This window comes from Miscanthus floridulus, chromosome 5, assembly GCF_019320115.1.
Source record: "Miscanthus floridulus cultivar M001 chromosome 5, ASM1932011v1, whole genome shotgun sequence".
In the NCBI taxonomy this organism is placed as follows: domain Eukaryota; kingdom Viridiplantae; phylum Streptophyta; class Magnoliopsida; order Poales; family Poaceae; genus Miscanthus; species Miscanthus floridulus.
This window is the reverse complement of record NC_089584.1, coordinates 90,141,632-90,155,941: the sequence shown is the minus strand read 5'-3', so window position 1 is coordinate 90,155,941 and position 14,310 is coordinate 90,141,632.

Below are 14,310 nucleotides of genomic sequence, written 5' to 3'. Positions count from 1 at the left end.
TCATGCCATTTTACCAAGTAAAACATTCTATACAAAAATGACAAGGCAGAAAGGCTTATAATAGCAAAAATAGAAAACCCTAGTGAAAAGTATCAAGCAACAGATTTTATATTTTTCCAAACATCCATATGGTACTAGGATAGCCTCCAACAAATTTCATAAATATTGGATTCATAAATAATTTATAAAAATTCATACAAGGATTACCTAATTATAAAAGAAAAAACTATAACTACAAATCTATACATGCACTGACCCTCAAACTTTTACCAGAGCTCATACATGATAAGAATAGCTTACCACAAAAAATTCATAATTTTTGGAGCACAGAAACTCTAGATATAAAATAAACAAGTTTACATACCTTCAAAAACACATTCCAAGTTTCAATTTAAATCCTCCAAAACTTCTACTACAAGTGTCAAGATTATATTTTTCCTAAATACTACACTTCCTAAGTAACACTACCAAATTTATTTCATAATTTTTGAATCTACATAGCCCAACTTATCAAATTTCAAAAATTGTACCAAATCTGTAAACAAATGACCTATCTTCTGAAACTGTGCCGCTGACAGCAGGGTCCCACGTGCCAGTTGGACCCACATGTCAGCGACGCGAGAATAGAGGAGGCGTCCGGGACGGCTCTACCTCATCGACGGTGACCTCATCGGCGACGAAACCTAGACTACCATGACCTCCTTGACCTAGCGCACATGTGGAGCTATCTAGGTGGGTGGATGACCGACGCGAACGACGGCGGCGACGGCCATGGCTGCTCAGCAGAGCTGGACGGCGGCGTTATGCCGGCGGTGACCACGATGGCTTCAACTAAGGCTCGAACGAGCATCAATGAACTATGGTGCACCTATTGCACGCTCTATCATGGCACGCGGTGGTCAGAGTTGGCCGGACCACGGTGACGGAGGGTAGCAACGGAGCAATAGTGATGGCCGTGCGTGGCAAGGAAGCTTACCGTGCGGTTACAGCAAGCAATGCAGGTGCGGTGGGACGGTGTGAGCATGACGGGGTGGCTGTGGTGATGGAGGAGCGGCGAGGGCGAGCTGGCGTCGGCAAGGGTGACGGCGGTGAGCGCTCGGTGCTGCGGCTGCTGCTACGACAAAGAAGGAGGCTGAGAAAATGAAAATGGCAAGCGTGGGACAGTGCGGGCGGGCACAAGGAGTGTTAAGGTCGGCTTTGGCCTGGCTTGGCCACATGGGGTAGGGCGCTGGCAACGCGTGGCGTGCCTCGGCTCCATGCGGCACACGGGCTCTGAAGCCAGTCGGCCATCGCGAACGGCGATTCAGTTCGTCAGTGAACACTATGCCGAGCCTGACGACGTGTTTTGACAGCGTAATTCCTCACGATACAAAGCAATTCACCGAATGACTCTAAAACAAAAATTGTAGCCCTAAGTACCATCTCCAATTCTTGTTTAGAACTCAAGCCCTAATTCTCAACCAATCTCGATTTATGTCTTCCCAAAGTTGGGCTTGTCCGACTGTCAGTTAACTGACTTGGCAAAAATGTGCTAAGTGTTGAAAATAGTTATTTGATGATTTTTGTGAGCCTAATTCAAGCATGTTAGGAGCTAAACCAGTCAATGACTCAAAAATAAAAGTTGTTCCTCTTGCCAAACACTACAACTTTGCTTTAGTGACCACCTCCATGCAAGGCCTCTAGCACATAGTTCAAACTTGGTCAAACATGCTACATTCAAAAGATGGTATACATTCAAACTAGGACTTAGTGTCCAAATTGCCCTTAACCATGAATACCAAAGTTGTTCATAATGATACTATAAACATGTTTAAGCTATTGGCAAGGTCACCCAATCATTTCATGTATTAGTCACACATAGGGCTATCCAGGTCAACACATGTAACATTAAGTGCTTGATCATGAAAGGTGACATTCATGAACAATGTTCCATTTGCTAACCTAAGTGTTGCTAACATGTTTTTGTGACTCATATCAACCATCTACATGTATTCACTCATGATCATATGCATATACACATGGAAACATGAAATAATAAGAAATGTTGCATATGTTTCAATCAAATGTTTCAAGTGTAAATGCTTATATATGAATGCTTGATGATCATTCTCATGCTATGCAAGTCAAGTTGTGCAAGGCTAACACCTAGGGTGTTACAAGTATAAACCTCGTGTCCTCTAAGCACACCATCCGAGCCAAATGTGTAATATTAGAAATTTACTTGTTGGTGGCAACTTGAAACACCGATAGTTATCTCTAATTCTGTTTAATATAGTGGTTGACATGCTGGCTATCCTTATTTTATGAGCTAAAGAGGTTGATCAAATCCAAGGGGTTCTTCTACATTTGGTAGATGAGAGACTTTCAATCCTTTAGTATGCAGATGACACTATGAAAGGTCCTAATGACTAGAGGGGGAGTGAATAGCCTATTAAAACTTTCTACAACAATATTTAGCCAACCGGTTAGACAAATATGAGGCGAAGCGAGTGTTGCGCTAGACTATTAAAATGCAAGCCACCTACCACAATTCTAGTTTTAATAATCTCTATCTACATAATGGCTATGTCAATACTGAAAGGATCAAGATGCTCAAGATGGGGGGTGAATTGGGCTAATTCTAAAATTCTTTGCAATAATTAAACCCTACACTTAGCCCACTTCGCCCCTTGTGCCTAGAATGTGTTCCTATTGATCTACCGCACAAAAGTTTTGCACCCTAGGTTCCAATCCTACTCTAGCATGGCAATTCTAAGAATGTAAAGACAAGAAATGAATTGCTCAAATGTAAATGCTTAAAGTAAAGAGAGGAGAAGGAACATGGTGATATTTTGCCAAGGTATCAAAGAGTCGCCACTCCCCACTAGTCCTCATTGGAGCACCCGAGCAAGGGTGTAGCTCCCCCTTGATCTGCGCAAGGATCAAGTGCTCTCTATGGGTTGATTCTTTGACACTCCATCATGGTGAATCGCCCACAACTGCTCATAACTTGAGTTGGGTCATCCATAAGCTCCGCCGGAGGATCACCAAACTCTCGATCACCACCAAGCCGTCTAGGTGATGGCGATCACCAAGAGTAACAAGCATGAACTCTCACTTGACCACAACAAGCCTAATGAGAAGGGTGGATGCACACTTGCTACTCTCTTTGCGCTAATGAGGCCTTAATCTTGGATTCTCATATCTCAATCACCTCAATAGACTCTTGCTCTCCTTAGCACTCTCAAGGGTGTTTCTTAGCTGAACAAATGGGTAAGAGACCTCCCTTGGATGAATAGAGGAAGTATTTATGCCCCCTCATTCAAAATGAACCGTTAGGAGGTTGAGTCAGCACTCTGTGTGGTGACCGAACGCTCCAGTCAAGGTGACCGAATGCTTCAGTCAGTTATCCCTGCCATAGAGCCATAAGTTGTGACCAGACTCTGACCTGCATCTGGTCAGCACTGACCGGATGTGTCCGATCACAAAAACTACTCTCTGGAACCTTACTGATGTTGACCAGACACTGACATCCAGAGTCCAGTCATTTCACTATTTAGCATCCGATCAGCAACCGGATCCTGACCAGCGTCTAATCAGCACTGACTGAATGTGTCTGATCAGGAAACTTCCTCTCTAGAACCTCTTTGGAGTTGACTAGATGCATGAACCCAATGTCTGGTCACATTTCACTCAACATCCGGTTGAAACCAGGTGGCTCTAGTTGATCAAATGAACTAATCGGACTCACCCTTCAGCGTCCGGTCACAACCAGACCTGCGTCCGGTCAGTCATTTGACCCTCCATTTACTTCCAACTCGAAATCATATGTGAATGAAGCAGCCACCTTCTCATTCTCACTATCATCATTGGATGAGCAACTTAATGAATCAATATCCATGAGCCAATCACTGACGATGTATGCCTTGCCATTTTTCTTCTTCTTATGGAAATCCTTCTTCTTGCCATCCTTCTTCTTGTATGGCTTGTTTTTCTTCTTCTCATCATCATCATCTTCATTGCTTGAGTCACCATTCTTGCCCTTATACTTCTTGTATTTGTCTTTCTTTGGCTTGGGGCATTGATGTGAGAGATAATCAAGTTCTCCACAATTATAGCAATCTATCTTTGAGATTGGCTTCATTCTATTGCTAGTGAAGAACTTCTTCTTTTTGTCGTCAAACTTGACACCGTTCTTGTTGAGCTTCTTAAGCATCTTGGCGGTTCTTCTCACCATGAGAGCAAGACTTGCATCATCAATTTCATCATCACTTGAGCTCTTATATTCAATTCTTGCTTTGCCCTTCTCTTGGCTAGCCTTGAATGCCAAGTCTTTCTTCTTGGTGGAAGAAGAGCCATCTTATGGTGTGATGTGCATATACATCTCATGTGCAATGATCTTTCCCAATTTTGAGTTGGGGTAGCGGTGAAAAGATCACCTTGATAAAGCACAGTCACAATGTGCCCATATTTGTCAATGGGGAGGATACTCAAGATCTTTCTTACAACATTGGATGGTTGCACTTGTGTAAGTCCAATCCCATTGACTTCCTCTACAAGAACATCTAAGCGTGAGTACATCTCATTAGCACTTTCTTTAGAAAGCATCTCAAAAGAATTAAGCTTTTTCATGACAAGATGATAGCATTCCTCACGCTCACTCTTTGTTCCCTCATGGAGCGCACAAATGTCCGACCATAGTGCATGAACGTCCTTGTGGTTCCACAAACGATTAAACATATCTTTGCAAAGGCCTCTAAAGATGGTGTTTCTAGCCTTTGCATTCTATTTCTCATAATTGACTTCATTGCCATGAAGGTGTGTGGGATCCTTAGGTTTTGGGAAACCTTGAGAGGCAGCTCTAAGAATTCCAACATCTAGAGCTTCTAAGTAAGCCTCCATGTGATTTTCTAATAAGGAAAATCATCTCTCTCAAAGATAGGAGGAGGTCCATCCCCTAGGACATCTTTCTCTAGGCGGTAAAGCCTAAATTCATGAGCACGAGGCTTTGATACTAATTGAAAGGATCAAGATGCCCAAGAGGGGGTGAATTGGGCTAATTCTAAAATTCTTTGCAATAATTAAACCCTACACTTAGCCCACTTCACCCCTTATGCCTAGAATGGGTTCCTATTGATCTACCACAGAAAAGTTTTGCACCTAAGGTTCCAATCCTACTCTAGCATGGCAATTCTAAGAATGTAAAGACAAGAAATGAATTGCTCAAATGCAAATGCTTAAAGTAAAGAGAGGAGAAGGAACGCGGCGATGTTTTGTCAAGGTATCAGAGAGTCGCCACTCCCCACTAGTCCTCGTTGGAGCATCCGCACAAGGGTGTAGCTCCCCCTTAATCCATGCAAGGATCAAGTGCTCTCTATGGACTGATTCTTTGACACTCCGTCACGGTGAATCACCCATAACTATTCACAACTTGAGTTGGGTCATCCACAAGCTCCACCGGATGATCACCAAACTCTCGATCACCACCAAGCCATCTAGGTGATGGCGATCACTAAGAGTAACAAGCACAAACTCTCACTTGACCACAACAAGCCTAATGAGAAGGGTGGATGCACACTTGCTACTCTCCTTGCACTAATGAGGCCTTAATCTTGGATTCTCAAATCTCAATCTCCCCACTAGGCTCTTGCTCTCCTTAGCACTCTTAAGGGTGTTTTTCAGCTGAACAAATGGGCAAGAGACCTCCCTTGGATGAATAGAGGAAGTATTTATACCCCCTCATTCAAAATAAACTATTAGGAGGTTGAGTCAGCACTCTACGGGGTGTCTAGATGCTCCGATCAGTTATCCCTGCCACAGAGCCATTAAGTTGTGACTGGACTCTGACCTACATCCGGTCAGCACTGACCGGACGTGTCTGTTCATGAAAACTGCTCTCTAGAACCTTACTCATGTTGACCGGACGCTGGCACCCAGAGTCCGGTCACTTCACTATTCAGCATCCGATCAGTAACCAGATCCTAATCAGCGTCCGATCAGCACTGACCGGACACATCTGATCAGGAAACTCCCTCTCTGGAACCTCTCTAGAGTTGACCAAACGCAGGAACCCAGCGTCCGGTCACATTTCACTCAGCATCCAATTACAACTAGATGGCTCTAGTTGATCAAATGAACTAACTGGACTCACCCTTCAACGTTCGGTCACAACCAAACCAGTGTCCAGTCAGTCATTTGACCCTCCATTCACTACCAACTCGAAATCATATGTGAATGAAGTTTGCTCCAATTGATCTTAGGGCTACTCCAGAGCAACCTAGTGCTAGATTTGACAAGTGTGTACCATACCTAACCCACTAGACTCACTTAGGTCAAGCTAATAGTCTATACCCCCCTTAATAGTACAGCCAAAGGAAAAACAAAGTCCTAAACTACTCTAAGTGTCTCTTCAATACCAAACAACACTTAGAACTAGTCCATCCTTAACCTTGTCGTCCATCCTTTGAAAACCAAAACAATTTCTATTGTAGGGGCATGACAACCATGATTGCCCAATCAATTGCCATTACCATGACCTAACTTAATTTCCTCTACAAAACACACGTTAGTCATAGTAATCTCGTATTGTCATTAATCACCGAAACCCAACTAGGGGCCTAGATGCTTTCAACTACACTAAGTTAGTGTGCTTTGAAAGGCTAACTAAAGAGCCACACTAACCAAACTAATAAGCTCTCATGACTAGCTACACTAAAGAGCTTGACAACTAATTTGCGGTAATGTAAAGAGAGAGAGAGAGCAAGATGGTTATACCGCTGAGTCAAGGAATGAACCAATCAATCACAAGAAAAAATACCAATGAAGACCAATCACCTTGGAATCAAATGATGACACAATGACTTTTTACCAAGGTTCAATTGCTTGCCAGCAAGCTAGTCCTCGTTGTGGCGATTCACTCACTTGGAGGTTCACGCGCTAATTGGCATCACACGTCAAACCCTCGATAGGGTGCCGCATAACCAATACAAGATGAGGATCACACAAGCCATGAGTAATCCACTAGAGTATCTTTTGACTCTCTACTGGGGAAGATCAAGAACCCCTCACAATCACCAAGATTGGAGCCAGAGACAATCACAACCTCTGCTCAACGATCCTTGTTGCTCTACGCCTTCTAGGTGGTGACAACCACCAAGAGTAACAAGCAAATCCCACAGCGAAACACGAACATCAAGTGCCTCTAGATGCAAACACTCAAGCAATACACTTGGATTCACTCCCAATCTCATAAAGATGATGAATCAATGATGGAGATGAGTTGGAGGGCTTTGGCTAAGCTCACAAGGTTGCTATGTTAATGCAAATGGCTAAGAGAGTGAGCTAGAGCTGGCCACATGCCTTAAATAAAGCTCCCAACAAAATAGAGTCATTGGCTCCTCTGTCCAGCGAAACATAGGCTGACCGGATGCGCCGGTCAGGTTGATTGGATGCTGGACCCTTGCATCCAGTCACTCGATGCTCGCCATGTGTCATCAGCCTCAAATGCTGATCTCCCAAACTCAACGGCTAGTCTGCTCCGTGCCACATGTTAAGTTATGACCGAACATGCTACCCAAAGCGACCGGACGCTCCATCACTAGAGTATGGTCGTTTCCAGTAAGGTTCCAGAGGCGGTTTTTCATGACCAAATGAGTCCGGTGGCTCATGACCGGACCTAGGCCTGCATTCGGTCAACTCAGCCTCTCTCTATTGCTTACGTCAGCATATGTCACTAGGTGATCGGACGCACCCCCTGCGCATCTGGTCCCTCTTTCTCTTCAGTGTCTAGTCAAGGGACTGAGGGCGGCCTCCACTACACGCCACTGAGCGGACACAGGGTCAGAGTTTGGTCACTACCCAAGGCAGAGCCTAATCAATACGAAGTTTTTCCTTTTGACCCCAAACTTCACCACCCTTGATTAAATGTGCCAACCACCAAGTGTATCACTTTGTGCACATGAGTTAGCATATTTTCACAAATATTTTCAAGGGTGTTAGCTTTCCACTAGATCCTAAATGCATATGCAATGAGTTAGAGCATCTAGTGGCACTATGATAACCGCATTTCGATATGAGTTTCACCCCTCTTAATAGTACGACTATCGATCCTAAATATGATCACACTCGCTAAGTGTCTTGGTCACTAAACCAAAAAGCTCCTATCAATTTCACCTTTGTCTTGAGCTTTTTGTTTTTCTCTTTCTTCTTTTCCAAGTCCAAGCACTTGACCATCACCATGGCATCACCATCATCATATCATGATCTTCATTTGCTTCACAACTTGGAATGTGCCACCTATCTCATAATCACTTTGATAAATTAGGTTAGCACATAGGGTTTCATCAATTCACCAAATGCAAACTAGAGTTTTCAATCTTCCCCTTTTTGGTAATTGATGACAATCCTTACACAAAGATATGAATTGAAATTTAATTGAATCCATGTTGCTTGCCCAAGCATATTTACCATGTGTAAAAGGATATGAACAAGTTTCATGAATCCCATATGGTAGCAATTGCTCCCCCTACATATGTGCCAAGAGTTTGGATTGTAGCTTGCACATATGTTTAGATAGAAAATGTAGGAGACAATGTCTACCAAATGATGCTAAGGTATAAAAGATGGACCTTTGAAGTGTGATACCAATCGAAGTGCACCAATATACCATCCTTAGCACCTTTAGTAACTAGACATACACAAAAATTAGAATACCCCATGAGATCAACATTAGAAGCAAGGGTCTAGTTTCCATAAAATGAACATAAGTCTAGTTTCTTTCACTAGGCATGCTAGTTTTTCATTTCATCATTCAATCCTACAACTAGCATATACCACACAAGCATGGATATTGAAATTTAAAACTTGTCCCATGAGAGCAAACATATGAAATGCACATTCAAATGCATCCACCAAGTTTATGAGCTTGCTCCCCCTACTTGTGTGCTCAAAATTTTAATTGATCCTGTTACTTTGTCATATCTCTCCCCCTATGTTATCTTTTCACTATCTTTACTTTGTCATATCTTCCCCCTATGTTATATTTTCACTATCTTTATACACTATTTCTCTCCCTTTGTCATCAATGACCAGAAAGGTTCAAAATATAGATAGGTTGAGATTATCAATGTCAATCAATGAGGTGAGGATCCCAAATTTGGTTCAATCTAGAACATTTGCCAAAGATATTTAACTCGGTTTGATCTAAGGATAAGCTTTTTCACACCTTCAAATAAGGGTTATCTTGTACCATGTTGAGTTAAACACTTATAGCTCATTTTCTAGATCAAACACTAGGTTTACAAGCCCACAAACATGTTATATGCTACCACTAGACCAAATTAAGCATAGAAGCAATAGTGGTACCATACAAACATCAAAATCATTTGATTTTCATGAATGAGCCTATTAAATGTGAAAGATGACTAGATGCACTAAACATGTCCTTAGCAAGGATGTATGCCATGCCAATCAACTTTTACCTTGGATTGCTCGAAGGAGAGGCATGTCATATAAGTGGGGGGTGCATCAATACATATTTGAGAAATCCAATATGTTCAACTCATTTCTTAGCTTGCAAAACCTTTTCTCATCCAATAACTTGGTGAATATATCGGCAAGTTGATCTTTGGTGCCTACACTCTCAATACAAATATCCCCTTTTCGTTGGTGATCTCTTATGAAATGGTGGCTGACATCAATGTGCTTTGTTCTTGCATGTTGAACCGGATTGTCGGTTAACTTGATTGCACTCTCATTGTCACATAGCAATGGCACTTTCTTGAACTTGATTTCAAAGTCACTCAAGGTGGCCTTCATCCAAAGTATTTGTGCACAACAACTACCAGCGAATATGTATTCGGCTTCGACAGTTGATAATGCAACACTATTTTGCTTCTTTGATGACCATAAAACAAGTGATCTTCCCAACAATTGACATGTGTCTGAGGTGCTCTTCCTTTCAACCTTGCATCCCACATAATCCGAGTCAGAGTAACCAACTAGCTCAAACTTTACTCCTTTGGGATACCATAAACCAACATTTTATGTATGCTTCAAGTACCTCAATATTCCCTTTGTAGCCTTCAAATGACTTTCTCTTGGTGAGGCTTGAAATCTTGCACACATGCATACACTAAACATGATATCCGGCCTTGATGCGGTCACATAGAGTAGGCTTACAATCATAGACCGATATAATTTTTGATCCACCATATTGCCACTTACATCACTATCCAAGTTGTCATTTATTTCCATTGGTGTACTAATAGCTTTGCTATCAATCATGCCAAACTTTTTGAGCATGTCTTTGATGTACTTGCCTTGACTCACAAATGTACCATTCTTCAATTGCTTGATTTGAAGACCAAGGAAGTAGCTTAACTCTCCAATCATGGACATTTCAAACTCATTAGCCATCATCTTTCCAAACTCATCACAAAATTCTTGATTGGTTGATCCAAATATGATATCATCAATATAGATTTGTAACACAAATAAGTCTTTGCCAATCTTCTTGGTGAAAAGAGTGGTGTCAACCTTGCCCATTGTGAACCCTTTAGAGAGTAGAAAGTCTCTCAATCTCTCATATCATGCTCTAGATGCTTGCTTCAAGCCATACTATGCCTTCTTCAACTTGTACATATGGTCAGGCTTCTTGTCATCTTCAAAACCAGGAGGTTGTTCAACATATACTTCTTCATTGATGTAACCATTGAGAAATGCACTCTTAACATCCATTTGATAGAGTTTGATGTTGTGGGAACAAGCATAGGCTAGTAAGATTCTAATTGCTTCCAATCTAACAACTGGGGCATATGTTTCTCCAAAGTCAAGACCTTTAATTTGTGTATATCCTTGTGCTACCAATATTGCTTTGTTCCTTACTACTATCCCATCTTAATCTTGCTTGTTTCTAAAAACCCATTTGGTTCCAGTCACATTGTGTCCCTTTGGTCTCTCTACCAATTTCCATACTTGATTTATTGTGAAGTTGTTCAATTCTTCATGTATAGCATTCACCCAATCAACATCCTTCAATACTTCATCTATCTTCTTTGGTTCAATGGATGATATAAATGAGAAATGCTCACAAAATTAAGCCAATCTTGATCTAGTTTGCACACCTCTTGAAATATCACCAATGATAGTGTCCAATTGATGATCTCTTGCAATATTGGTTGGTTGGAGTATTGAAACTTGATTGCTTGCACTTGCTTGATCATTAGGTTGAGATGATGTACTAGCCACTTGATTTTGTTCATTGTCATGAGACCCATTTGTATTAGCTTGATTTGTATCATCTTGCACATTTGAGTTAGAGAGCACTTGCACTTGATCATCTTCATCGTCATTCACTTGCCTAGGCTCAATTCACCAATATCCATGTTCTTCAAGGCATTTGAAAGTTGAATGCCTCTAACATCTTCTAAGTTGTCATTCTCTTCTTGTGAACCATTGGTTTCATCAAATTCAACATCATGAACTTCCTCAAGATTACCACTATTCAAATTCTAAACTCTATATACTTTGCTTGTAGTGAAATAACCAAGTAGGAATCCTTCATTACATTTCTTATCAAATTTGCCCAATCTAGTGCCTTTCTTCAAGATATAGCATTTGCAACCAAAGACCCGAAAATATGCAATGTTGGGCTTTCTACCATTCAAGAGCTCATATGGTGTCTTCTCTTTTAATGGGTGACAATAGAGGCGGTTGCTACAATAGCAAGCCGTGTTGATAGCTTTGGCCCAAAAAGATTGACTCACATTGTACTCACTAAGCATAGACCTTGCCATATCAATGAGTGTTCTATTCTTTCTCTCAACAAGACCATTTGATTGTGGAGTATAATTGGTCGAGAATTGATGTCTAATTCCAAATTCATCACACAACTCATCAATTCTAGTGTTCTTGAACTCACTACCATTGTCACTTCTAACTCTATTGATGGTTGTTTCAAACTCATTGTGAATGCCCTTGACAAATGATTTGAATGTTGTAAACACATCACTTTTATCCACTAGAAAGAATACCCAAGTGTATCTAGTATAATCATCCACTACCACAAATCCATATTTGCTACCACCAATGCTAGTGTATTGTGTTGGCCCAAACAAATCCATGTGCAATAATTTAAATGCTTTACTAGTGCTCATCATGCTTTTATTAGGATGGGTGTTTCCACCTTGTTTGCTGGCTTTACAAGACCTACAAAACTTATCCTTCTCAAACACAACATCTTTCAAGCCTCTAACTAGGTCATGCTTAACCAATCTATTCAATTGTTTTATTCTAACATGACCAAGCCTTCTATGCTATAACCAACCCATACTAGACTTAGTGAACAAACATATTGCCAAATGAGCTTCACTGGCATTGAAATCAACCAAGTATATATTCTCATACCTAAAGCCATTGAAGATCAAGTTAGAGCCATCTACACTTATGATCTCTACATCATCTATCCCAAATATGCATTTGAATCCAAGATCACACAATTGAGCCATGGATAGCAAATTGAAATTTAAGCTCTCAACAAGCAACACATTGGAAATGCTTATGTCATTGGATATTGCAATCTTACCAAGCCCCTTGACCTTGACTTTGCCATTGTCACCAAATGTGATACTATCATAACCATCATTGCCATTGGTGTTGATTGAGTTGAATATTCTTGCATCACCGGTCAAGTGTTGAGTGCACCCACTATCAAGAACTCAATGCCTTCCTCTGGCTTTGTAATTGACCTACAAAGGAAGATCAATTCTTTTTAGGTACCCAAACTTACTTGGGTCCTTGAAGGTTAGTGACCAAGCTCTTTAGCATCCAAATGGTTTTCTTCTTTGAGCCCATCTATGGTGTACCAATGAACTTAGTTTTCACACCATTTGTACCCTTGGTAAGCACATAGAAAGAATTAATCTTAATTGAGGATACATTAGCATTCTTGCTCTTGTTCTTGCACTCATGCTCTTTATGACCAACTTGCTTGCAACTAGTGCAAAACCGACCATTGTTCTTTACAAAACTAGTCTTGTGATAAGCAAAGGCGGCCTTGCCTTTCTTGGGGGTATAGCCCAATCCCTCTTTGTAGAGAGAAGCTCTTTGGCTACCCAAGCACATAAGAAAGTGCTCCTCACCACCATTGGCCTTAACCAAGGTGTGAGTGAGCTCATTGACCTCCTTCTTGATGGTCTCATTCTCAACCATTAGTGAGGCATCACAAGTGAAATCATCACTACTTGATGAGGTGGAAGTAGAAGTGCTACAAGAAGGGTTAGTGGGAGCAACAATGATAGGCTTATAGAATGATTCATCAATTAAGTCACAAGTTAAGCCTACATTACATGTCTCAGTATGCTTCTTCTTATTTTGCTCATCAAGCAAAGAGGAATGAGCTTTTTCAAGCTTCTTGTGAGCCTTGCCAAGCTTCTCATGGGCTTCCTCTAGCCTCTCATGAGATGCATTGAGCTTATCAAAGGCTTGCTTAAGGGCTTTTAGTTCCTTACGCAAGCTTTTGCATTCCCTTCTCTTAACGTTGAAGTGTTCTTTAGCATCATCTAGCATGTCAAGTAGTTCATCCTTAGTTGGTTCATTATTATCACTATCACTTTCATTTTCATTTTCATTTTCATTATCATGTTCCTCATCACTTCCATCATCACAAGTTTGTACCTTAGTGGCCTTAGCCATGAAACATGATGGAGTGTCGAAGAGAGAATGCTTCTCATTGATAGCAATGCTTACAAGTGCCTTCTTTTTGGTGGTCTTGTCATCATCACTATCATCATTATCACATGAGGAAGCATCGCTATCCCAAGTGACCACATATGAACCACCCTTCTTCTTCTTCTTGAAGATCATCTTGTCCTTCTTCTCTTTCTTTTCCTTCTTGTCCTTCTTCTTGTTCTTCTTGTTGTCATCACTATTATCGCTATCGTATGGACATTGAGCAACAAGATGATCTTTTCTTCCACAATTGAAGCACCTTCTTGATTCTTCCTTGTTTTTGGATGAAGACTTCTTTCTTCTAGCATGGTAGCCCTTCTTCATCATGAACTTGCCAAATCTATTGACAAAGAGAGCCATTTTCTCATCATCCATCTCATCAATGCTCAAGTCTTCATCTTCACTTGATGATTCTTGCTTTGCCTTGCCCTTGGATGATGTGGCCTTGAACGCCACACTCTTCTTCTTGTCATCCTTCTTGTAATCTTTATTCTCCATCTTTTCTTCCTTCTCATCATCATCTCTATATGTATCATCGGTCATTATATCTCCTAATACTTGGTTTGGTGTCATGGTGTCCAAACCACTCCTCACTAGAATAGT